The 27,878-nt window shown below is 42.9% G+C and overlaps 1 protein-coding gene across 4 annotated transcripts in view; it reads left to right on the top strand.

Annotated features, from left to right (window-relative positions):
• The window catches only part of raraa (retinoic acid receptor, alpha a), a 196,720-nt gene that overhangs the window by 39,674 nt on the left and 129,168 nt on the right, over nucleotides 1–27,878 (top strand). For 2 of the 4 annotated variants that reach the window (XM_084741513.1, XM_084741511.1), the window contains one exon: nucleotides 19,380–19,502. The exons of 1 other annotated variant lie outside the window; for it this stretch is intronic. The gene's annotated coding sequence lies outside the window, so the exon portion shown is untranslated. The remainder of the gene's footprint in view (nucleotides 1–19,379; nucleotides 19,503–27,878) is intronic. One more of the 4 variants, XM_084741512.1, reaches the window with a different exon arrangement.

Below are 27,878 nucleotides of genomic sequence, written 5' to 3'. Positions count from 1 at the left end.
GCTCAGCTAAAAACACAGAAACACCAAATCTGTTAGCATGTTAGCGTGTCATTCACTACCAAGCTTGTTTGTAACTGATAGTGACAACATCACTTCACCTGTCTCTCCTCTTCTCCACTCCAGGTGTGTTATTTATACTGAACTGTCCCCTTTTAATGTCTTTTTGCTCTTAACTTTAAGGGTCTTGTTATTCCTGTATGAGGACATGTTATGAGTATGCAACACTGTGGATTTGCTCAATGTTTATGCTGCATTCATTCGATGTGGGTAATATGGGAAGAACAGAAAAACCTCCCATCATTACACATTGTAGTGTACATGCATGTTGCTTTTGTGGTATGATGAATTTGGAGCAATTTGCAGAAACAAACATTTAAAACTTTACTTTTCAATGAACTTGGCAGCTTTGCAGAGATTTTGCCACGCATTTGTTGACACTTCTGCAGTTGTTTTCATCAAGTGAGAGAAATCATTGCTGTCAGAAACCTTTTCCCTCATAACCTGCTTTTTGTAACATGAACTGTGCTACCACCCAACCTGCAGTATTTGGTGCCAAAGCAAGCAGGGACTGAGTGTTGTTTTGGAGGCAGACAGATCCAGAAGGAGTCTAGCTGGTCAGCAAGGTCACCGTCCAACAGCAACACCACCAGCACTTTGCAAAATTGTGCACACCCATAAGAAGGATGGAGCTCTGCTGAAGAGTTTGTTGCAGTCATCCACTGCGTCTCACCCAGACAATATGTGCCTGCCAGCTTCCTGTCTTTCCCAGCTCACACACAGGGATGATCCCGAAGCCTTCCTCTGGGTCTATGAGGGATTAGCAGTGGCATGTGGACTGCCGGAAGAGGAGGCAGGCAGAGAGCAGCCAAGCAGTGACTGTAGCCCTGGAGCTACAGTGCTTTACTAACAAAAATCTATTTTCCATCTCCTCCATCCTGCCCCCTGTCCCATCATTGGTCTGGATTTGTTCTGAGTCCTCAGAGAGAAGTGCTAGTTAAAGTGTTGACCCAGACACAATCCAGTGCAGCTGGATGGGTATTAGGCAATAGAGCTGGATGACTGGATGAATATATCAGCGACTGACTGGTCCGTCAATGTTTTTTTTTTGGGGTGACATTTGCCATTTTATTTTGCTGCATGAGTGAGAGCCTCTGCTCAGCGACACCCTCTCATTCAGCTGGAAAGTGCACACCCACTGAGCTGAACGATGAGTGAGAGCCAGAATATTTGCACACTTAATGTGGTGAATTAAGGATTTACTTCAACCAAACCAGGGCTAGTGGTTGTTGGAACAAGGGTAAGACTAACCAAGATGGTTTTGGTGAATTTTATTTTGGGGGGTGGGTGCGTTACTTTTCCAAAAGAAAAGGGGGCCGCATTTCAGGCAGTCCTCCAGCAGATCTTTTTTAACTTTCCTGTTCCAGCTCTGCATGTGAAGTATAGAGTGGACTGTACCATAGTGCTCGCTTAAGTTTGCTTCTCGGTGCCCACGCTCCAGCTACATATGCAATAAACTTGTGGTCAAAGAGTCAGCAGAGTCTCTGCTGATGGGTAGAAACCAGCTGAGATGAAATCTGTGCAACACATTTTTTTCTAGTAGTTCTTTATTTGATGTACATCTTAACTAAAGTCCATTAAAAGCATGACTTGCATTGCCATTGAGCATGGTGTTGACAGAGGAGAGACAGATGTGCAGTGAATCCAAAAATCAACACGTAGCCCAATGCAACAGTTCAGAGCCCTGCACGGGTCCAGTTCATGTTACCTCATCCATGAGCATGATTTCTGCCCAAGTCATGTGAGATTTTCATCAGCTTTGGTGGTTGTTTAAAAGTGAAGATAACACAAAGATCCTGTGCCACATCACAGTGTCGTCAAACCACATCTTCTGTTATTGTTTTCATGTGAGAGACTCCTAGCGGCAGAACATATTGTTCATTTACATGTCAAAAATACTGTAGTCAGTTCAATTTCTGATTTCTCCAGGACATAGTATAAAAAATATTATTATATTGTACCTGTGATATTATTGTTCTCACATGCTGTCCATCCACAGTTAGCTCATTTTCAATCATACCTGTGCATGCGACTTTGTATAAATATTTTATTTTTTTGAGGTTCACCCGGTAGGTACTCGAAACGATGCAGGACTCAGCAACAGTGTTTTCCTTGATAACCGGAGCAATGTTCATGGCAGTGGTATAAGTGACATGTCACTTGTTGACACTGTAACCTGCTGTGGGGCCTGAACACTATAGTCCAAACAAGCCTGGTTGTCTACTCTGATGAGCATGGAGCCAAGTGGCTCATCCTCACTTCATTAGACCGTGTGCCTGTTAATAATTCATGCACCGTTTTCCCTGGAAGCAAAACCAAAGGCTCAGCTGTGCCTGTCTGTCCGTGTTCCTTGTCACTGGACGTTCAAGTCTTTTCCCATTTTGGACTAGGATTTATTTACTCACTTACCCTCCACTCCCAGTCCTGCACTGTGCACCTGCCTGGATGAGCAGATGATGCTGTAGTGCCAGAGGCAGAGGTAGAGCAGTTTTGACATACAGTATATATATTTTTGTCTTTCTTTTTTTGTTGGCTTGTTTTTTCTCTGTCATTGCTTTCCTCCTCTCCTCCATTGTTACTCAAAGATGATGTGTATCCAGTACCCAATGTACTCGTTCTCCCTCCCTCCATCCCCAGGGAGTGTCTGTTCTCTTAATTTTAGTGTTGTTTTGCCTGTTTTTTTTTCTCTCCCTGCTCATCGTCTCTTGTTGCACTACGGTGTCAGATTTAGTTATGTATGCACCCCATGTGTTTGATCCCCCCTGCACTCCTGCGTTGTGTACATTGCATAACCACCCGCTGTTAACCCTAGAAGTGTACCTCAACTCCCTCTCCCTCTCTCTCTTTCTCTCTCACACACTCTCATTCCTCTTTTTCTGACACCCCCACATCCTCCTCTTGCGTCTTTGGCAGCAATCCAGGTCATCACTCCTTTTCTCCCCCCTCTCCGTCGCCCCTTCTCTTCCCTCCCAGTCCCAAACCTTGAAAGTTGGAGCCTCTCTTACTCTCTCCATGCATTTGTCTTTTTCTTACTCCCTTCTTGCTATCGTTGTTCCACTCCTTTTACCTCGCTCTTCCTTTATTTCCCATCCTCTCCTCTTCTCTCTCCCTGCCTCCCGCTCTCCACTCTCCCAGTGGTCTCATTAGGCGTGAAGGAGGCTGCCTAGTGTGTGTGTGTGTGTGCGTGTGTGTGTGTGAGTATATGTGTGTTCTCTTAGGCAAAGTCTCACTTGACTGAGCATGCCACTTGCACTAGCAGGGGCCTGGGCTCCATTATTACCACAAAGCTGTCACAAACAGTATATAAAGTAGCCTCCTGTTGCCGAGTTGTGGGTGAACACAGGGTACTCCCTTAACAACAGCAGCTACCACTGCTCTGCCTTCCCTGTACTATAGGCAAGCTACTGTTGCCATGGATGGAGGAATCAGTGTGCACCTTCACAGACAGACACATGCAACCTGACCGTAATTTTGGGTTGCACTTTATTTTACAGTACACTGATAAGATGTAACAAGCTGTGCTTTGTATGTAATCAGACAAAAACTAGAAACAAAAGCTCTGTATTAGACTTTATTAGAGGGTAATTAGGGACACATTACAACAGAACTGCACTATAAATTAAAGTGTATTATTTCGCATCGTTAGACCCTTATTAGACCTTATTATAGGATAATCAAGGACATATTATGACAGAACTGTACTGTAAACAAAAGTCTAATATTTCCCATTGTTACCCCTTATTAAACCATATTAGATGATAATTAGGGACACATTACAACAGAATTGTATTGTAAACTTAAGTGTAATATTTCCAGTTGTTAGGCTCTTATTAGACCTTATTAGAGGATAATTACAGACACATTACAACATAAATGTAGTGTAAATAAAAGTGAAATTTCCTATGTGTTTCCTTCTTCTGATCCTTATCAGTGTACTGTAAATTAAAGTGCGACCTAATTTTTCTAGCACATGTTGCTCCTGACACTCAAAACCACATAGCGAACATCTGTCTCCTCTCTAGAATGACATCCCACCTATGTGGTCCAACCTGTGGGATGTCTGATGCCCCTCTGTCTTCTTTTTTACTGAGTGAGTGAGTGATTATGTGTGTGTGTGTGTGTGTGTGTGTCTACCACTGTTTTGCTAGTGTCTAGTTACAAGGATGGGGCCATGTGCAGGAATGGGCCCCTCTGCTGCCTCGCTGGCAGGCCTGACCCCGACAGGTCAACGTCCATTACCACATGAAAACTAAATGTCAAGCACGGCCCCCTGCTATAGCCATTTGTCTTTCTCTGTGGGTCACTCGGCCTGGACACTCACATATGCACGCAAACACACTCACCTGCTCTGACTTGCACAAACATCCTCCACAACAAGGAAGTAATTTGCCGATGCATGGGTTTATTTGAATACACATTTGATGCAGGTCCCTGCATCAGAGGATGAATAAATAGTAACATCCCTCTTCACAAATACCAGGAATTCATTTCCTCCAACAAGTTTGAACTTATCAGTGCTATTGACTGACTGACAGGCTGACTGGACACAGCTGTTGGCCAACACTTGTTTAGCTTTAGCTTATCTGTGAGTGGACTGAATAACCCTCAGTGCTGATGATAGCCACAAAGTCAGTGCACGGACACTGAAGGCAGCATGCTGTAGATTAGTGTTGTGCAGTTTTAAAATTTTGGTAAGAAACAGTCTGATATTAGAATTTCCCAATGTTTGGTACTTGTTGTTGGTCAATATTGGTGTGTTCAGACAGCAAGTGAAGTGAATTATCAGGAATTTTTGCACCAAGGCTGTGTGTTTGTGTTCAGTTCAGCCTCTGACTGAGCCTCGCACTAAAGAAGCTGCGGTTCTTTCTGTTATCTCCTTCAGGTGTCTCTTCTTTCTCCTCTCTCCTCTCTGTGTGTGTTCATGAAGTAAAGTTCATTGGATTAGAGCAGAATCCGATGTGACTTGCAGTGTTTATTCCTCCAGAAGCTCAGACTCTAACCCCAGCTGTGTCCTCCAGATCTCAGCTGCTGACTGTCTGCGAGCTGCTGCTCTGTTTCTCCCCACACAATACTCTGCAAAGCCCTGCGATACACTCAAAGTTTTCACTCAAGTTGAATATTTTCAACTTGCGCTTTCAGTTTGCACTTAATACAGTGACGCTGGTGACAGTGCATTAAGCTTTAGTCATTTGGGGGTCTCATGCTTAATAGCTGAATAGCAGGACTCCTAGATTATCTAAAAGTTTATGTTTTGACAGTTAAACAAGGTTTGTCAGAGTACAAGAAACTGTGCAAAGCATCAAGGACAAAAAAGATTTAGCTCTTGGAGATCATTGTCTTTACTATAACCTTTTTATGACAAGTTCACATTGTGAGAAAGACTCATTCACTATTCAGATGTGTTATCTTGGAGGTGATTAAGCTGGGGAAACATCTTGGAAAAACTGAATGCCACCTCATTTTTCCACTCTCACCTCATGCATTAAATCCTTTTCAGTTCTCTCGCCACCAGTCAGTGTGGAAGAAAATAATTTTTTTCCTCATCTGTTAAACAACCTCAATCTCTGTATACAGTGATGAGCCCTAACAGCCATTATCAGAAAGCACACAGGCCAACTCCATCACTTGTTCCCCACATTACTGAGCAACAGCCATCCATTTTAATAGATAACGGTCGCGAAAAGCCTGTGGAAGCTTCAGTGAACGTCCGCACACACACATGCACATATATAAACACACGACTTGTTTACAGGAAGCTGTCAGCCATGTGTCCTTATGATAAATAAACAGGGAAGCATCCCCTTTTTAATGATGGCGTATACAGGCCTGCGCGCTGAATATTGACGGAAAGATTGAAAGCGTTCTCAAGGGCCTTTCCAACATGACGTATGGCTCTTGCTCTGTATTTTTTCTCTGCTGCCCTTCATTTTTAAACCCCCCCACCCCTCTCAGCTCTCCTTTTATTTATCTTAGACAGCGGCTTGTGCAAGGGTTTTGTAGACGTGAGAGATGCCATAAACACATTTATCAAGCAGGGGCTGCCAATAGGGAAAACATCAGGAGTATGAATGAAAAGAATGTGATAATAAACGCATAGAGAGTCGCATAACAATGCAAACTGAGCTCCTCTGGGATGGCAGAGGACATCCACAAAGTATAGAGCCAATAGGGAGCAGGTTGCTTGTGAGTTTTCGTAAAGCTGCTCACAGTGGCGGCCCAGGATACCACAACAACAATGCCACCTGCATTAGCAGTCTGCCCGTGCAGCAAAGAAGATGCTGTGCTCCTCGCTTTGATAAATGTTTCATTGTTTATGCTGTCTCCGTCTCGCTTTCTTCTCTGTCTCTCTTTCTCTCCTCCTCCTCTCTGTCTTGCGTGTACAGTGGTGAGTGTGTTCAGAGACCGGCAAGCTTTTTTACCAAGTGTTGTTTCAGTGTTAGTCAAGCGTTTGATGTCTGTCTCAATTGTTGTTCATCGGCCTCCCCGGGCTGAGATCACAGGCAGCGTTTATTAATTTGCAGGTTCAGGCTCTCAGCTAAGGGACCGCTACCAGCAGGTCCTCCACATGCCTTTCTCTCATTTTTCCTATGTTTTCTACTAGGGCTGCTCAATTAATCGCAATATTATTGAAATTGCAACATGGCCAAGTGCAATATACAAACCACAGAATCCTGCTGATCTTTCCTGATGAGGAAAAATTTGTGGAAAAAAAAATTCTGATGCAAAAATGATCATTCCCACTGATGGAACTTCATATTTCAATTGCAATATGATTTTTTTTTTTTTACCACATCATGCAGCTTTAGTTCTTACTTCAAGAGACAGTTCACCCTCAAAATGAAAATGCTTATTTTTCCTCTGACCTGTTAGAGCGATAGAGATGGGGCCGATTCGATCCAATATCAGTATCAGGGTCCGATACTGACATAAAGCATTCATCGAGGATTGGACTTGCAACACCGATCCGCATTCTGATCTAAATTCCACAACACCTTGTATTTGCCATGTGTTTTCTGATTGTAAACACAACCTTGAATAATGCAAAAAGAGAGATGAATCCTACTGTGCCCTACAATGGTTGAAGGATGCCATTACACAAGTTACATTTCACAAACTACACAAACTTTCTAGACTGAAGTTCAGTTTCAGCTGCATGTAATACCACCACTACTACTACTACTACTACTAATAATAATAATAATAATAATAATAATAATAACAGTGATGATACTAATAATAATGATAAACATCAAGAGAAATCAATACTGGAACAGACATTTCTAGTTGATATCTCTAAAATTCAACACCTCACACAAAAACAGTCTAGATGGATGAACAGCACTGCAGGTATGACATGATACAGGACGAGATACTTTATTAATCCCCTAGAAGGGAAACTGGATGTCACCAACATAGGACATACAAAAACATACACATCTCAAGGCAGCACAAGATAAGTGGAGAGCACAGCGGCAAGATAAAGTAACCATCAATGAGACTGCAGCAGTACATGTTAGTGATTGTATGAAACAATGGTAAGAGGAAGAATACGTATTTTTGATTTGGGGGTGAACTGTCCCTTTAAACACTATATGCTGCCCCCTTTTTTGACTATTAGCAATTGACCTACTTTGTGAATCTAAAGTTAGCTGCACTCAAGGCAAAGCAGTGAGTTGATCGTTTTGCTTGTGAAGGGGGTTCAGGGTGTTATCTGTGCTGCGCAAAGACACGGGGTTAATTGATGCATGCTGGTGTCACTGTGCTGATTGTTGGCTTTTTTGCCTCGTTGGCTTTTTTAGGATGCTGTTTAACCCCATTATCTGATTAGCTGTATGTGTGGAGGGTTCGCAAGTATTTTTGTGTGTGTGAGAGTCCTACTTGCCTCACAAAGATGAAGAGCTCTCTCTTTACCTAAGGGGGATGGGGTTTGACAGTACTGTAGCGCCCCCACCCACCCTCCATCCTTCTATCGAAGCCCCCCCACCCTCGCCTCGCCCACCATCCCCCCCACTGCTGATAAATGTGTTTTTCTTAAAGGAAGGAGGTGGTTGGTTGAGAGGAGTCTCTTTTAATGTAGCTTTTTTTTCTGTGTGTGTGCATGTGTGTGTGTGTGTGTGCGGCTTGCTAATGCAGTGCAGGGCCGTGCTGCGGGGCTACAGGCAGGCAGACTCGAAGGCAGGCCCGCAACCTCGACCCCAGCATCATTTGTTTGGACGAGGGCCGTCAGCGCCTGTCGCGCGGCCCATGATGAAGTGTCAGTCGGTAATTGTCCCCGCGAAGCATCCACATCTCAGGGGGTGATGGGGGAGGGAGGGAGGATGGGGGAGGCAGGGAGCTGACAGAGAGAGAAATGACACCCTGGGCTCCTCCTATTCTCTCCTTCTCTCTGTCCTTTTCACTCCCCCTTTCTCTCCAGTTTTTCTCCCCAGTCTTCCTACAGCTGCACCTCATATGAAGGTTTGCTGTGTGGCTGGCTCAGACCAGTGGCCCCCATGGAGTTTCAGCAGGGGCCCAGTAGCAACATAATGTGTTTGTGCATCTACTGTACAGTCGTGTGTGTGTGTGTGTGTGTGTGTGTGTGTATGTGGGTAAAGCTGCTCAGAGCAGGACAGTATGTCTCTGCCTCTGTGTGTGCACAAGAGAATGTATGTTTAAAGGGATAGCTGGGGCTGTTTGAGGTGGGTTATATGAGGTGCTTATGGATAGTCTGCGGTAGATGGTGGTCGGCATGCCCCCAGTTTGGAGAAGCAGAGAGGAGTCCCAGCATGGCAGCTAACCAATGAACTGCTGTGTACTGGGTCAGCAACAAAAGGTATTATAGCCACTTAAAAAAGGTCCAGCTAAAAAAAAAAATCATAATCAGTTTAAGTGTATGCTATATTTGGAATATTTTCACTGCTTAAATTTGCCATCAGCCAGAATTTTCTGATGGTAAACTGCTGTTATATAAGACAAATATGTCTTTCTTCAAATTAGCCAAACTCCATAGGAGAAATCAGTAATTTTATCTGGCAGAAGGTGGAAGTTGCTGGTCTGCTGCTGCCTTGACTTGCTTATTCGTTTATGTGACTTCAGTGAATCGGAAACTATCTTTAAAAGCACAGAAGTCACGCATTAACACAAACTAACCAGTCAAGGCAGCAGTAGATGAGCAACTCTTGTGTTCTGTGAGGTAAAATTAGTGATTTCATCTGTGGAATTTAGTTGGTTTGGAGAGAGCAATAATTAGCTTATATTAAGGTGGTTTTCCGTCAGAAAAGGCTGTCTAATGTAAAAGTAAAGCGGTAAAGTTCTCAGTACATAAAATACACACTTTCCACATCGACAAAACAACTACCCACAATCCTCTCTGCTTCTTCAAACTGGGGGCTAGTAGGTACTGTAGGTAATTCAGTGTCATTGATTAGTACCTCAAACTTTCCCACATAAACTAATCTGAACTAGTCCTTTAAACCTTGTGTTTTTTTCCTTCCTCTATTATCCATCAAGCACTTCTCCTCACTCAGTCCTCCATTTTTTTCTTCCTCATACTCCCCACATCCCAATTATCTCTTGTGCCTTGTACTTAAAACAGGCAATTTATTTTGTTAAGAGTCCTCTTGAAACCTCTTTGGTCACAACAGTGCCCTGCCTCCGCTTGCCCAATCATCTTGAAAATACATATATATTTTTTCATCCCCCGCTCGTTTTGGTAATTAGATTTAGCGCAGGGGCTTATATTGATTGAACGATATCTCTATGTAATGAAAAGCTTTTACAGGACGCACGGCAGCTATTTATAGCACGATCCATAATGGTGTTGCCGTACAGCGGGGGCCCTAATGCACATCATGCAGGCTCCTGTGCATAAATCGCCAGCGGAGGTATGAAGTCAGAGCCCAATATAAGTCCATGATGGAGGAGTGGGGGGGTGAAAAGACAGATAAGAGGGGAGAAAAGAGAGATGGAGAAGAAAGAGAGACAAAGGATCAGTTGAAAGAGGGAGGAAGGAAGGGGCAAAATCTGAAAAACAGAATGAAGGAGGAGAGGATCCAACATGGACGTATAGAAGATGAATACTGAAAGGTGGGCAGGGCAGGAAAGAGGCGAAGCAGCCAGGAGAGACGAGGATATGAAGGAAACCACCTTGAGATATGAGTCCTATATTTCCTCCATAAGACACCACCTCTGCGATGATGGGATGAAAACTGTAATGCATGCCAGATCAGTGACAGGTTTCCTTATAGAGGAACAAGTGGAGGTGAGGAAGGAAGAATTAAAGAACAAAGACAGGAAGGCATGTGTCTGAAGAATGAAGGATGAAATAGAGTGCTGCAGAAATGAGTCCTAAAACATGGAAGTGACTTGGCATATTAGCACTTTGTCATCTCGTCTCAAAGTCAGTGGGTTTTTTTATTTGCCTGAAATAAGGTATGAAGTTAACACAAGCTGAAGGAAAACATTTTATTCTATGACATAAAATACGTCAGTAAAAATTTGAAGCTTCATATGCAATATCAAAAACCCATGTTGTTTAACCTAAGGAAGCTAGTGTCTGGGCTGCCTTAAAATTTAAATTGACTGAATTTGAAAAGACAAGTTGTTGATTGTTTAGCGTCATCAGGTCGAGTACTAGTCACTTAGTGGAGGTGATGTTGAGTCATGTGACTGTGGTTTAGTTCGTTTATAGCCATACGCTAGCTTTTATTTCTGGCGATTGCATTTACATCTCCAAATTCATAAAAAATATTGTTCTTTTGTGAACGTTATAAGAAACTTTGGTTTACTACAGGGCTTATTTTCTGCACTAATCCAGAACCCACTGGAATAATCCCATTGGCTTTTTGTGGAGGGAACCAGAGCAATACTAACTTCTGAGTTGGTCATACCGAAGTAAGGCTGGGTGATGTAGCTGAAAAATATATCACGATAATATGTTTTATTGTAGTCAATATAGATAAATGTCGATCACTGACCTATTTTTAAGACCAAGAGAAAAAAAGGTTAACCACCCAGGTAAAAAAAAAAACTGCCACACTGGCAAGGTGACCTGTCCTTTTTTTTATTAACAATTTCTTCACTGTCAGCACTCATTTTCTTTCCCCACACTGTTTCTGTTATGATGGGCTGTTTATGAGCCAGGGCATATTTGTTATGTTATTTAATGGCAGTTTGAATTTTATGCATTTAAGTAAACAATTGAACATTTTATTAATAATTTTCTTGTTGCGACTTTCTATTGTCCACACATATCACTATTGTGTCATCAACTGGGCCGAGACTGAAGGAAGAGAGGAAGAGTAAAAAAAACATGATGTAATATAACAGACCAGAAGATGGAGACTCCATTATTTTGGTGTGTGTCTCCCTATGACACCCCGAGGACAGCAGGTGAATTAGGAGGGGGACAGATGGGAGGCCTCCAAGTCCTCGTCCCACTGTCTGTGTGTCTGTCTGTTGGTTGGCTGCAGGTGGGACACAGCCTGCCACGCCTGCTGTCTAAATGAGGAGCCCCTCTCCTCTTTCTCTTTTCACACACACACACTCACTGTCTCTCTCTCTTTCTCTTTAATGGGGCACTGGCCTGGGGCGCTAAACCAGCTCCCTCTGGAGCAACACACACACAGCATGCACACACACTGATCACACATTACAGACACTCCTGGATGCCCTTGTGCATGGTGTGATACGCACACACACAGAGAGAGAAAGGGAGAGGCAAGGGAAACCACAGCCTCCCAAATTATGCCCCAGTCTGTGAGATGATGAATCTGGTTGGTGATTAGTTAGTTGAGGAAGGAGGCGCACTGCTTAGGCCCTTTAATGGGCTATAATTTGGAAGATAACTGTATTGTCCTATCTCTCTTGACATTTAAATCTAATCAGACCCTGCTGGTTAGCACTGTGGTCCAAGACGAGGGAGCCTGGGAGGGATGAAAGGCTGCTAGCAGAGAGGGACTGGCCCATAGTGGGGCATTCATCCCTCTGGGCTCAGACTAAGCAATTAGAAAACAAGGCCCAGCCACAGACATTATTTCCTGCATTTATTTATTTATTTTTCTTTAACTGACAATCTCTTACTTTACACAGCCTTGAATTCAGTCATAGCAGAGGTGGAAAAAGTACACACATTCTTTACTCAAGTAGAAGTACAGATAGTAAAAACGTAAAAAATCACCTTCTGAATGACATTTTACAAGCAGTTTCTGTGCAAAGCGAAAAAAACCCTTTTCTCCACGGTTGAGTCTCTTTCTCTTGTCTTTTACATCTTTTACGTATTTTACATATTTTCAGTCTTTTTCATCTTTTTTGTCTTCATCATCTTTTTATTTTTCATCTTTGTGTGCCTTTTTTTGTCTCTGGTCTTTTTCATTTTTTTTTTTGTCTTTCTCACCTTGTTATGTCGTTGTGTGTGATATGCACTAATAGATACACCAAGGAAATGTCTTTCCTGTGTTACTGTCCCATCATCCATTTAGGTTGAAAGTCGTCTTGATAAGAAAGCAATTAATTAATACATTAAAAATGAACTAACAAACCTGTTTTGAAAATGTGAGGAGTAGAAAGTACAGATTTTTATGTTAAAATGTAGAGTAAGAGCTGTCAGAAAAATAAATACACAAGTAAAGTACAGTACCTGAAAACTCTGCTTATGTACAGGAATGAAGCATTTGTACTTTGTGAGTGGTATCAGACTAGCATAGCAACAGATACATACAAACCCACTTCCCCTTTCACACACACACGCCCACATACACACAAACACCACTAGGGAGTCACTCCAAGGCCTCTCCTCTGCTCCTTATTACCACAGATGAGATGCTCAGTTTGATTAACACTTCTCTTTCATCCTCTTCATTAGTGGAGGAAAGCCACTGCAGCAGCCGCAGCCCATGAAAAGAGGGCATGAATTAGAATCCACTTATTCCATAGACTGCCACTAATTCCACACAATGGCGGTTAATGGTGGGGAGTAATAGGAAAAGGGTGTTTCTAATTGTTTCTTTGGATGGTGTGGTGCACGCTGCAGCAGCTGTTTCTGTACACCAAACCAGAGAGAGCCTGAGCAAAGGCCAAGGCCGGCGTTGGAGGGCCCGCGCGACTCTGTTCGATAGAGCTCATGAGCAATAAATGCGCGCAGACGAGCCAATTTCCTCTGGCGAAGCGTCTTGTGGAGTGGAGGAGCTGGGCCCCAGTCAATGAGAACCACCTGGTGCTGAGGGAAGTGATTAGGGTTGGCACCACAGCGAGCGAAGAGCTGTTTTGTTAAGGAGGACCGAGATGAGGAGGAAGGGTGGGGGGAGCTCACCCCGAGTTTGGTTTGTTGGAGAAATATTGACGTTAGGTTTTTGTCACAGTAAGATCTGAGGCACAGTGTTGTTCTGTTGGTGCCCAATTAAAGGGAATTATTTTGGTTGGAGCATGTGTTTTGGGTTTTGACGCTGGTGCTGATTGCTGAGCGGGCTGGAGCGTGGGACATGCCACAACAGTGAGGTTGTGGGTTCGGCTTCAGACTGCACGCATACCAAGTTAGACGTCAGAATAGTTGAGATGGTGGCCAACATGGAGAAGATGAACACTTTGTCTGCACTGATGGGACTTTTATTGAAACCACAAAATTTGTCTGTAAATGCACAGAGAATGGTGATAATATCTGGATCTGTTGCAGCAGCCCACCCATACTGCTGACACAGTCTGGATTAAAGACCCATCAAATGACAGTCAGTGTATTTTGCTGTACTGTACATCACTGTAAAACACATAGAAACTGGACATGGCTGATCTCAACCCTATTTTATCATATCAAGTATTCCAGGGTAGACAGAAAACATCACTGTAATGAAGTACTGTAGTGCTGCATACATACCTTGGCCTAAAGATCTTGCTGTTTGTTTGGTACCGACCCCAACAAATATCATCTAATTGATTTTAATAGTTTTTTGTTTTTGTTTTTTTTTCAGTAAAAATGAAAATTTTAAGGCAAAATGATAATGATAATGTGGTTATTTAGCTTGGCTCAGTAGCATGCTGTGTGGTATTTGCACCATTCTTTTATTTGTTCTTGCAAATTGCTTAATTTAAATTAAGTTGTTACGACCCTGGACTCCCTGGTACAGTAATGGTATGTGCTGTGAATCTCACCTCACTGCCCACCACGCAACTTTATGGTCTGAACAAAGTAGCTGCTGAGGGCCAGTCATAGTTGCAGAACAATTTTTCATACATAGCTATATTGGCATGTCTACCAAATAAATTTGCATATGGCAGCAGCACAAACACACACAACAACACACAACTTTGCCACAGCCTGTGGTAGTAGCCACATTAGCCGTGTGGCGTGCTATAAACAGGCTATCCTACAAAATAAAGACTAAAACAACATAAACATGGTAAAACTTACACATTTTTGAAGCATTGATTCATAGGAACATGGTAACATTGCTACAGCAAAGTTGGATGGAGCAAGAAACAGTCAATCAGATGATTGTTGTCAAGAAGCCATAACAGTACTTGGTGTTTGTAAATTACAGTTTGGGTACTGATTTTAATACACAGCCTTCGTCTTCTCTCCTGGCTAAACTGGAGGTTTGTTTTAAAGTTCTATAAATATCTAAATACTCATGTCTTTGTCTGACTTCTGTTTAGTGTTGTGGCCACATTCCCAGATCTCAGCAATTAACTTGGTGAGTACAATGTTCTTATTACCCATAGAAAGAGCAGCCAAAACTATGAAATAGTTGTAATAAACCAGAATTATCCTTTAAATTAAATAATACATGATTATGTCGCTCCTCATTTTCTTTGAGACAACCCCCCAGAGCTCAACCTCTGAGCCGAGCCACGGCACCATTCATCTGAAGGCTCGTTCACTTTGATGTTATTTAATTTATTTGACCTTTTAATTTAACCAGGCATGTCAGGTCCCTCTCTGCTTCCTCGGCTGCTCGCAGCGGGCTCACACCCTGCGTGTGTATGTGTGTTGTGGTCAAAAGGTTCAGTATTTCGTTGTAGAAAAGTGTCGCTCTGTGTGTGTGCGTGTGTGTCTGTGGGTGTGTGTGTGTGTGTGTGTGTGTGTGTGTGTGTGTGTGTGTGTGCGCCTTCCCACAGGGGTTATCATGGTTGAGTGAATGTTGGCTCACGGACAGTAGCGCTGATCACATTTGATGATGGAAATACATACCACAGAGGATTTTGAGTGTGTTTATGTGTTTGTGTGTGTGTGTATATGTGTGTATACAAAGGCAGGGCAATGGAAGGCAGATCAAGGAGGTCATGATAGTCCTGGTTGTGTCTCTTACTGGAATTAATCCTTCTGTCTCCTCTTGTTTGTCTCTTTATTTCCTGCTGAATCGACCTTTGTTGCACTACTACGTTCTTCTCCTTTGTATTTCTCATTTTCTCATATTCACCTGTTCTGTCATGCCATTATCCATTTCCTTTAGCATGTCTACGTGCGTCCATCATTCTCCATGTCTTCACGTGTCTTCTGCTGTCCTGCTCCCTGCCTCTGCCTAGTGTCCTCATTGTCCCTCTCTCTCTCTGTTTCTCTCCTAATCTCCCGTCATCTCTTCATCCCTCTCCAGTCTGGATCTTGGCATTTAGGCCTCTAATTGAGCTGGCGTCACTTGAATACTTCATAAAGCAGGAACAGCAGAGAATCCCGTCATTGTTTTCTGTGCACTGTGCTCAGGGAGAGTGGGCAGGCCTGCCCTGTGCGTGTGCGAGAGAGAGAGAGTTAGAGAGTGGGATATAGAGAATATGAAAAATTTTGTAATTTTATAAATGTCTATTGCATGTTCATTTGTATTTTGCTCACGTGTGTCCATCTCACAACCACAGCTTTGTACCTCAGATTTCTTCACTGCAGGTTTGTGTGCTGAATGCGTTGTTGCAAATGATAAAATATCTGTAATAACCATTATAAATATGTCAAGGGGATAGTTCCAATTATTTGAAATGGGGTTGTATGAGGTACTTATTAATAGTCAGTGTATTACCCAATTTGGAGATGCAGCAAGAGTACCAGCATAGAAGCTTAGCAATTAACTGCTGTGGACAGGGTCAGTACAGATAATCTGAACTGTCCCTTTGATAATGTATTTTAAAGCAACATTCTGTAACATTTTCAGAGACTTGATATGTCTCTTGAGCTGAAAAAGTTAGTTTGATTAATTGATCAGTCGATCAACTGAAAATTAAACTGTTTTTGTTATCATGCATCAAACAGACCTGTCAAATAAATTGCTTTCAGTTTGCCCAGTGTGAAATTTGCTTAATTATAAATCTAATGTCTTCAGGTTTTAGATCGTTGACTGTACAGAAACAACCTAAACAACTGACTGATTAATTGAAAGAGAAAAAGTTAGTTGCAGCTCAACAAGTTAGATTTTGTGTTTCTCTGTGTGTTTGATATGATGTCATGAGTCAGCTCATAGCCAGTTCATAAGCTTACAGCCAGTCTCTTTAAAAGTCTTTGCTTGGAAAAAATAAGTGACGTGTTTCACATTTTCATCTGCAGAAGCAGATTAGATTTTTTTTTTCTCAGCTGACACACCATCCCCACCCCCATTCCCAAAAAGTGAAATGAAGCAATAGGCTGCTCCTTTTCCAAAATGTGTTTGACAGCTACTTCGGCTCTCCACTAACAAATCCCAGCACACTCTTCTTACACACACACACAGACACACACACACACACACATACCTTGGAACAAATCCCTGGCTAGCTGCAGAGTGCTGCAGAGGTACTGATCAATCAGGGTGAGGTTGTGTGGTCTCCCCTTTTTTTGATGCAGCACATAGTTGTAATCTTCACCTTTCGCTTTCTGCCTGCAGGGCCCTGGGGCAGAGTGTGTGTGTGTGTGTGTGTGTGTGTGTCTGTGAGAGTGAGAGAGTGAGAGAGAGAGAGAGAGAGAGAGAGAGAGAGAGTGAGTGTGGTAGAGAGAAGTAGCTGTACCTGAGACTCAATCTTTCAATGAGTTTGCTTTTTCAGGTAAGAGACAGAAAGAAAGAGTGTGTGAGTGAGAGAAGAAGATGGAGGAAGGTAGATGGTCTGAGTTCTCGAGTTGCAAACGGAAAGAGGACCCACTGCAGGATGCCCTCCAGGCAGCTAATGTAGCTAACACACACACACACACAGACACACACACACACGCAGAATAAAATTGATGGAAAAAACTGAAATATGAAACAGTGGCAGCACACATCAGCACATACAGTAAGAGACAGAGAGCCCACGCGCATACACACACTGACATGTACACCAAACTCTGTGTGTGTGTGTGTGTGTGTGTGTGTGTGTGTGTGTACATGTCTTTGTTCTGTCTGGCTGTCCTCTTGGCACGTAAATCATAATGGATCTCATTATCCAGCTGGGCTGGCTTGGTGGGGCCTGTCTGGCGGGAGATGATAGCTGGATGGCTGAGGGGTTGCCACCATTCATACACACACTCATACAGACACACACACACACAGATGCACACACAGCTTTATCCATGTATGCATGTTATTTAGCTGGCATAGCTCCTACACTGTAGGGACATATATGTTTCATTCTGACTTGTATACACTCTTAGGAATAAGGGTTCCAGGTGGGTTCTTCCTGAACGACCCCATAACGATTTGTTTCCATAGAACCTTTTTTTAAAGAAAAGGTTTGTCAGTGGTTCATTGTAATACTAAGGAGGTTCTCCAAACCCCTTGAAATTTAAAGGTTTCTTGATAGCCCCTCCCCCCCGGGTGGATGCTGGATAAAACCCTTCTTGGTAGACCTCTCTGGGTGGGTTCTAGATGAAATCCTTGGAATATAAAAAGATTCCCGGTAGAACCCCCAGGGTGGGTGCTCAATAAAGCCCTTGTAATGTAAAGCATTTTTGGTTCTTGCTAGGTAAAACATTTGGAATATAAAAACGTTCTCTTTACTGGGTTCCAGACAAAACCCTTTGAATATAAATGGTTGTTGGTAGAACCTTTGGGTGGTTTCTAGAAAAAAAAAACTTGGAAAAATAAATAGATTCTCTGCAGAACCTTTTTGGTGGGTTCTTTTTAGCATCATTAGAAGGTGGCAAGGTTCTGGATAAAACCCCCAGACAAGGCCCTGGCCCAGAACTTCTGGGTGGAACCATTACACCATAAAAGGATTCTCTGTAGAACCTCTCAGAGGGGCTTCTGGCTGAAACATTTCACAGATGGTTCTAAGTGTAATCCCTCATTTTACAATTACAATTTATGCTGGGTTTTAGGTAGAACATTCTGAAAGGGCTTCAAGTGGAATCTTTATAAAAGGTGCTACCACAAACCAAAAAGGGTTCTCCCATGAGGACAAGTTGAAGAACTCTTTCTGGTTCTAGTTAGCACCTTTATTTCTAAGAGTGTAGTATCAACAGCAGGACACACACACACACATGCGTGTGTGTTTGCAGCCCATCCAGACACAATGGACATTAACGGCTCAGCTTGCCGTCAGACAGAAGGGGAAGTGATGCAGAGCAGAGGGAGGGACGGATGAAAAATGGAACTTATCCTCTTACTCCCTCTCTCTTGTCATCTCCCCCCTCTCCTCCCTCCCACCCTCCTTCCCTTTCTTTCTTTCTTTCTTTCTTTCTTGCTCCCTGTCTCCTATCTGTCACTTGTTTGGAGGACACCGGCAGATGCTGGTTTGTCCCTCGAGGTGAGCGGGGCTTGTGCTGCCATCTTTTTCCTCCTTATCACAGCACAGTCTCCCACATAGGACGCAAGCAAATCATGAATCACCCGTGCGGGCCATGCACAACACATCGGCTGGGAGGTGGTGAAGAAAAAAAAAAAGTTGTGTCCCAGTAAATCACATGTTTTGTACACAAACACATACACACGAGGCTGCAGCCATCCGGTATCCGTGCAGTGCTGGCTTTTGTGCTGTGAATACAGGCGGAGCAGTTGGTTGCTCGTAACACGGTTAGGGCCTACACCATTTGTCTGGACATGACCATTACCCAAGCCAATTACTGGCTGGTGTACAGGCGACTCGCCAACAACCTAATGTTTTCCCGTCATGCCTGCCCCCCTCCAAACCCCTCCCCTTACAAACACACACACACACACAAGCAGAAAGAGGGGGTGAGGATAGGGAAATAGATAGAGAGGACGGATGGAGGGCCTGGGGCAAAACCCCCGCCCCACCCCACCCGAATGACTGACTGATACAGCTAATAAACTTTCATTTAAGCTAATGTTGCCCTTTTTTCTGTTTTCTCTCCCCCTCCTTCCTTATCTTTCTCTCCTTGCTCTCTGTTCTTTCACTTTTCTTTTCCACTCTCTTCCTCTCTCCATCTTTCTCTCTCTGTTTTCCTGTCCGTACGCCAGAAGAAGGGCTCATCCGAGCAATCGATGCGGGCAGTCCACCAGCCGGAAGCCCAGTTGGCCGAACAGCACACCACTCAATCAGTCTGAACAGCAACACAAAAGGGCTGCTGGCGACCAACAGAGGTAGACACACTCTCTATATATACAGCAGTAGATCCTGAACTGAACTTTATAAATCATGCACACACCCTGCAACTAGGGATGGACAATATTTTTTGTTTTTGCTGATTTCTGATAGGCTGATATTTTCCAACTCACCTCGGCCAATTGCTGATACCGATATGTGTGATATATGCCATCGAGTCTGTCCTGTAGTGACTTAACACACTCACCCACTCCTGCTGTGATGGCCCACTGGCAGATGCAGACATAAAATAAAATGCTTTTCAAAATAAAGCGCAATGGTTTTGAAAATAAAATACTGTGCTCCTCAGAATTAAAAGCAATGCCAATAAAATTCACTTGGCAAAATAAGAAAACAACTGCTGACCCTGTTTTTTTAGCTGTTGCCTGTTTCCCTTTCTTCTTCACAAATTAGATATACTGATGAAGATGACGGCTCTTAAGATGGACAGTTGAATTTGTGGTGTTGGAGGAATGATTTTGCTCCTCCTTTCATGACCGACCCTGAGCAATCTTTGAAAATAGCAAGTTTGATATCCGTTTCAGACACATCAGAAAACCTTCACACCACAGACATACTTGCACCACGTGTGCATATTTTAAATCATATTGGCAGAAATGTTGCTTTTTCAAGCCAATAACGATATTTCGTTTTACAACCTATACCAATGACGTGCTGATAATATCTTGCATCCCTCCCTGCAACAGCAGTAAACACAAGTTTTATTTATCAAAACAGAGCCAACAACAACACATCAAAGATTCAAACTCATCTTTAAAATAGCTGCGACTGGCCGGAGTGGTTTGGCTAACGTCTCCCCGCCACTGCCAGCCCTTCTATCTTTGAATACTCTAGGTGCTATGCTAATTAAACTTTGAGACAAAGCAACTGCAATGTTTCTCTTCTATTTATAGCAGCTGAATGGGCTTTGTCTGAGACCACATTTGGCTGAGTGTGTATATATGTGGTTTTCCCTGCGCTGGTTACCGTGTCAGTATGTGTTGACAGTGGACACGCTCTGTACAACCACACCGCTCGCAGTTGCTGTACTTTCACTGTTTTGCTTGAAGGGTATCTGCAGCAGATGCAGAGCGTGTGTGTGTGTTTGTGTATGTCTGCAGCGAACTCTAGGATTTGTGTGGGGTTTTATTGCTTTGTGTAGCCTGTGTGCATGCTCACATGTGCTGTATGTGTTATCAGTAAATCTGTGTTTAAGTGTGTGGTGGAAATGGTTTCTGCTCTTTGTCTCAGTATCAGTTGAGCAAGGAAAGGATTTTCCTGTTTTATCTTTTGAAACCATTAATTGACTGCAATATAAGTAAGCCAGAACTACACTGAAACAGCATATTCAGAAAGGACAGTGTTTGTTCAAGGCTTAACCCTATGTGTCCCGAAAGTGAAGAGTAGATGTTAAGGCTGTAATTTAAAGCAGTAATAATGTTGTAAATTAATGTCAGAAATTAGTGAAAATGCCCATCACAAGATTGATATCTTCAGATTAGTTGTTTTATTCAACCAGTCCAAAACCCAAAATGCATTCAGTTAATATAAAAATATAGAACATACAAAAATATAGAACAGAGGAACTCAACAAATCTTATTTTAAGTACAAATGAAACAGCACTTGAAGAGAATCTAGTAGTAGTAAGTGTAAGTATTACTGAGTAAAAAAATAAATCTTAACTATGTGCTACTAAAAGGTGAAGACTGTTTGATGGGTGGATGTTATAATATTACTGGTTGAAATTGGTTGGTTCAACGTCATATTTAGCTTTACAAGAAGAAGACATGATTGGATTCTGATATGAGACTAAAGAAATATTGTTAAATAGATGCAGAACATGATGGGATGTGATCTAAAAGGGTTAAAAAGGCATTTTTCATTTCATCTCAACTTTAATGGGCTTCTCTGTCTGCATTCTTTCCCCTGCTTTTCTACAGAAGCTGTACAGATGTTAGTTTTATCTGGTGTAACACCTTAAATGTTAATATTGGTCCTTTTAAAGTTCAACATTTTTATCAAAAGGGGAGCTGAAACAAAATCAACCTTGATTTCTCACCTCAATCTGATTTTAATTGGTTCCTCGAGACGTGCATGTATAAAAGGTGCCATAGTGTCTTTAACAACACCCTGAGCCTCCCTAATTGAAATCATCTCTTCATGTGCCACAAGTCAGGATCCATTAAGACAGATTAGGCCACGACGAACAGTAGACCAAGGCAAATCAGGGTCATCAGATGGCATGGACAGCCGGAGGAGAAATCCCTCTGCAAATGCTCTCTCTCAGCAGAAGGACAGCCAAGGTGTGTTGTCAGGGAGTGAGTGGCCTCAGTCTGGCTGTTAAGTACACTATCCGGCTCACTCCTGTCAAGGACCTTTGCTAGCTTGTGATATGTGAAAGGAGAGTGTTTGATGTGTTGAGTGCACGACAGCCTGAAGTAGAATTTCCCTCTTTTACCCACTGACCTACAGGCGAACACACACCCCAGTCACTCCATGTTCTCTTTTTCTCTCACTGCTCTCTGAATTGTTTGCGATGCTTAAAGTGAGAAAAGAGAAGTGTCACCCCTTCCTCTAGAGAGGAGGTGACAAGGGGGGAGAAAAATCTCCTGGGCGTGAAATAATGTGTACAGTGTTGCTGCGGGTCCCTCCCTGCAACCTATATGTTTAGCAGAGCCAGATTTGTGTGATCTGAGCAGACTTCAAATCACTCCCCCACCCTGAATCCATACAGAGAATAGGCAACAACATCATGGCGCACTACATTCTGGGTAGCAGTCGCCACATTTTTGGACAAACTCTCATTTTGTACAACAGCCATGAACACACAGGGTCAACACATGAATGGACTGGCTGAAGATCAAGTTAAAGGTTTCTCACCAAGAGAAGCTTGCTTTGATTTGTTATGTAGCTATGCAGCCAGCTAGCTTTACAAAGTAAGCTGTATAACATTAGGAACGAATCAGCGACAAACAACACAGCGTGGCTACCCTACGCCATGTAAGCTGAGCTAATGGTATGACTACATAATAAGTTTGTAATGTGCTTTGATTATAACTTACCTGTTCTATCAATACACCTAAAGATGTGCACTGTCACCCACAACCTCTGATTGGCTGACAGACTCAAGCCAAGGAATCGTGGGATTGCCAGTGGGTGGTTAACAACATGCTGACAACAATGGTTTTCAAGACAAAAAAGTGATTAATAACCACAGAGGACATTCAGTGTTCAATTTACCATTACCTCCAAAAAGATGCTGCAGTTCAAGGCTCGATTACAAAACTACAAAGGGACATAACGTTAAGTTACAATGCTAGCATTTGCGTTACTTTTAGCTAAACATTAGCCATTCCTGTTTTCTGTTCTGCAGGACCAACCCAGCAGGTGGGAAACAACAGATGAGACTTTTCTTGGTCTTGAGAAGCTGCAGCATTTAGTAACTGACATAGTGTAATCTGTACTGTACATTTACTGCCACAGTGACAACTTACGGCTCTGCTCCACTCTGCTGGCAGCACGGTTACCCTCAGTCTGCAGCTTGATCTCCTTCACTTGAACACAAACCAAATGAACAAAATTATAAAGGTTGTCACGGTAAACCGCCATTCTGCAGGAATACGTTGCATTGTCACCATTGTAAGAGAAAAGCTATACCATTATAGGACTAATGAATGATTAAGCAATGGTAGCTGATAATACAGCAAGCAAGTCTCTAGCTGCTGTGTGTTAAAATCCCACTATGTCTTGTGTTGCTCACTGCCGCTCACGTCGCAGTCCCATTCTCTATAGGTGGAGCTCTGCTGCGTGCTCATCCCTCTAAAGGTCCAGGGTCCTATATGCTCTGTCGCTGGAGGTGTGCCGCTACAGTAGGCGCGGCAGACAGTCTTAGTATTTTTTAATAAGACAGCAATAACAATAAATCCTACAGGCTAATCACCCACTCGCCACTCTTCTTCTCTCCTCCACCAAACCCGGAGCGATGCAGCATTACCCTGCTGCCGCCTTCAATTACGCCATTCATCATGCGTCTTATCTGGCCGCTGGTTTGATTGAGTGTGCAATGGGAGGCGTCGCAAAACCCCGCATTCTCTACACCACCAGTGTGTGTGTGTTGGGAGTGTTGACAGGAATGGAAAACTGCATTTGGGGGGCATGTGGCGGCAGGCGGGTGTATATGGGATGTATTGGGATGTATGAGTGTGTGTAGAGAGGCTGAAATGCAAGTGTGTGTGTGTGTGTTTGTGTGTGTGTGCACGCCAGATCTACAGGAGTGTATAAATCAAACCAGATGATCATCCCCCCACTCTGATCTGCTCTGTCTCAGCAAGCACATTTCTCTTTTTTCCCCTCCTACTGTCCCTGTACTTCCTTCCTCCCCTCTCTCTCCCCTTCCCCTCCTCCTCCTCTTCTTCTTCTTCTTCTTCTCTGGAACAGATTTGTCTGGGGGCCCCTGTCTAATCTCCAGCAGGGCCGGGTGTTGGGAGACGGGCGACAAATTTTAATAAGCAACTGGGCGCTGTAATTTAGCAGCCTGGGAGGGAGATTAGGCTGATTGATGCTGGGCTCGCCTAATGGTCCAGCCTACGGCTCCCGGCCCAAATTGGTGGTAATGAAAGTTTTGTGCAAATTGAGATGGAGGAAAATAAGGCATCCTCTCATCTTCCCCTCACTCTCTCTATCTTCATTCATTCTTTGTATTCCCCTCTGTGTTTCTGTCTCCCTGTTCATTTTCTCCTCTGCTCTCTCTGTCTTTTTTTGACAAGGTGTGTCTTTCTCTTCTTTATCTATTTCACTTTCCCTCTTTCCGGCTGTCTCTCATTTTCTCATGCTCTCTTGCCTCTCCATCTTTCTTTTCTTTTTTCATGCCCACCGCTCGTTCTGCCTCTTTACCGAAATCGATTTGTCCTCATCTGCTGTCTCTCCCTTTTTTCCTCTCTTTCACCGTTTTCCTCAGCTACTCCTGAGTCAGTTTCTGTCCCTACTTAACTCCATCTAGTAGCTTATTTACTTTTACTCACACCTTCATCTGCTCCCTCCCTTCAGGAGGTGTGTGTGTGTGTGTGTTTGTGTTTGTGTGCAGATGGGTCAGGAGGTTGTTGTCTGAGTCGCTCCTGTGTTGTCAGGACAAATTCGTCCAGATCTGCAGAGAGATGGGACGCCAAGGCTGATGACTGTCTCTCCTTCCACCTCCTTGTATTCTTCTATCTGTCTCTCTTTCTCTCTCTGTGTATCTCCTGCTTTTTCTCTTCATCCAACCAAATCACTTACAGCTGGCCTGCCACTCTGACGGGTTCCGTCTGCCATGCATTATTAGACTGTGGAGATTTCCAGGCCACTTTTCAGGATATGGTGAATGTGTGTCGGTGTCCAGCACCTTGTCCCACTGGCAAACTCCATATTTTTCCGTGTATCTGTCAGACTATTTTACAACATTGCACATTCCAGTAAGTTATACCAAGCAAATCGCACTTTAGTTATGGTTATTTTTCAGTCATCTGTGTAAGGTTTGAATTTAAAGTGGAAATAGACAACTTTTTTTGCTTTAATTTATCAATATGAAGTAAAGTTGATTGCACAGTGCCATGGCTGTGGAATAATAACATCTTCCACATTTAGATTCGGTCCTTACTCTCAAATGTGTGCACACAACCAGATTCAAAAATAATGTGCATCACATACTACAGGATCTTATTAAGATTATTGTGTCAGAGGGAGCACGATCTCACTCACTGGGAACATGATTTCATGTGATTTCATGTTGTGAAAAACAAAGGCTGACGTGGTGCAACAGCTTGCTGTGGTAGTGCTTTGCAGTGAGACAATAAACCAGAATGCTAGAGGAGTTTGAGAAAATGTGTGGTGAGATGTGGTCAACACACGTTGCTCATTATTTAGTGAGAACTGGAGGCGCAATTTTAATGTTAATGTAATTTAATGTGTGTGAGGTGAAGTTTATTGTGGTTTGGCAACACTGCCAGCTGCTCTGGTTGTCCTGTTACTGTCACAATGACGTAATGATCCAGATTTTAACTTGTAAAAATCAAACATATTTGAAAATGTGGCTGGCTTTATGAGTCTGCAAGCAGGTTGGGAAGTTTAAGAATGTATCTGTAAATCCCTCACATTACCAGATAATCTGGGCCAAATATCTGTACCGACTGGGGTTGTGGCCCAATGTTCTACGTTGTTGGGAGGGGTGAGTCTGAGGTAAATCGGGCCAAAACTCCTGTCATCTGAGCCCTGCTTAAGCCTTACTTTCGGTATCGAAATCTTTCTTTCACTGGCTGTAATATTTCCTGGGAAAATAAAGGCTTGATATAAAGACTAAATGAATAAACAAACTCACGCTTTTCTCCTGTTTTCTTCTGATGTTACTCCCCTCTCCACTCTGACTCCAACCCCTGCTGTAGTTACTCGTTTATGCCAAGCAATAACGTTCAAACTACAGTCTCGATTATAGCTCTGAACAGACGTGCTCAGAGACAGCTGCAGACACCATGGATGTCTGTTGGTTTTGTTTATACTTTTTGGTGTCTGCTTGACACATTGCTCAGTAGATTGTGTCTATAGTGGCGTGGACAAGCCTACAGACAAGTCTGCTCGGTCACAGCCAATCAGAGGTACGCAAAGCTCACACAAAGCTTACACATACACCCTCTGATGACATGGAGCCTAACTGTCACATACTTGTCTCATGTTATTACTATACAATGCAAATCATTACATTAGTTTTTGCCAGGAAATAGTAGGGACTGCAAGCTGAAAAATTGTTTGTCTCGACTTTTCCAAGTTTGTTATAGATGCATTGCTGCTCTCTGTTGCTGTACCAGAAGTTTGCTTTGAAGTAGAGGTGTTTTAATAAACCTGTCATGACGATAATCATGATGTTTTTAAAAAAAGAAAGAAATACTGATGTCATGTCAATGATACACATATAATAATAGTGTTCAAATAATACAGTTTGTCTTAAAAAGACTATGCTCTTAAATCAGTTACGGTTACAGACTCTCACTCCACTTCCCTGCACTTGTATTTCAAGTGTAATTCATTTGCCAAAAAAGAGAGAAAAATGAGAGTGTGATTAATTTGCCAGTAAACAAAGATAATTTTCTCTCAAATTTACTCAGGATAGCGTGATAATATTGTTATTGTGAATTCTGTTGGCCATGATAATGGTGTAAAAAAAAATCTGATAGTGTGACGGCCCTACTTACTTACTTACTTGAATAAATAAAAGAATAACAATGATAGCTAGAAAAGAGTATCACTTACAGAAACACAAACGGTATAAACATGAAATTGAATTAAAGAGAGATTTTATCACAAGATAGTCTATTATTGAAGTGCTACAGCAATGAGTGCTCTGCAGTAAATATGTCAAAATAAAATCAGTGTAGATTTCTGCCTGTGTGGGTGTATGTAAGTTTGTATGAGGCACAGGAAACTGAGGTTTCATAAGTCAAGCATGAGCAAACGTGTGTCTTCACTGAATCTCCAACTTCCTCTGACCACCACTCCCTTAAGAGACAGAGGGACAAAAGCAGAGAGAAGAAAAAATTATGAGTACAAACTGCACAGAACTAAAGACTGGCCGTGGGGAAAAAAACAAGAGGGAGCTGATGGCGCAGAGGGTGGGCAGCGCTAATCCAGCAGTAATAGAAGACCACAGTACTGAATGTTACATTTGATATTAGAAAATCCCCTGAGAATGGATGTGATGGCGTAAACTCACATGGGATTTCTAACCCTCTAGGAGTTCAGCCTATGACGTGTGTTTATGTGTACTGTGTTGGAGTGTGTGTGTGCGCGGGATGTGTGTACATGAGCATGTGCATTTTGTCATCGTCTATACAGTCAAACATTTCCCTGTGTGCATGCGTGTGAGTGGGTGTGCGTGTGTTTTAGCCAGCTATCCAGCTCACATTCCCCAACAACAGAGCAACTGTCTTCTGGCACTTTTTCAGTCCCCCTTTCTCTTAACTCCCACACAGCTCTCTACTTGTGGTATTTTTTTTTTTTTTTTTTTTAAAGACGATGCTGCCGAACTTGTCCTCCTCCTCCCTTGCTGCCACGTTGAGTTATGCACTGATCTATCATTAATAGCTTCATTAGCATTTTTTCCCCTCTGAGGTGCTTGTGTATATAGTTCAAACTACAGCACGGATGCTCACATCATTAAACAAGCGAACATCCTGAGTTCTCTCTGTGACAAAAAACAGAGGTGGGTAGGAGGAGGTAACAATGCCGATACACTTGGAGAGTTCCCAACATAAAGCGTGTACACAGTCCCCAAATAAGCATTCCCTCCACTGTTCCCCTTCAAGGCCTCCTGTAAAGTGTGTTTCCTAACTCATATTGCACAACCAGTGCC

The sequence above is a fragment of the Lutjanus erythropterus genome, chromosome 17 (assembly GCF_056507025.1).
Source record: "Lutjanus erythropterus isolate fLutEry1 chromosome 17, fLutEry1.hap2, whole genome shotgun sequence".
Classification (NCBI taxonomy): domain Eukaryota; kingdom Metazoa; phylum Chordata; class Actinopteri; order Lutjaniformes; family Lutjanidae; genus Lutjanus; species Lutjanus erythropterus.
Note: the sequence above shows the minus strand (reverse complement) of the source record. Positions and strands in the feature narration are given on the sequence as shown.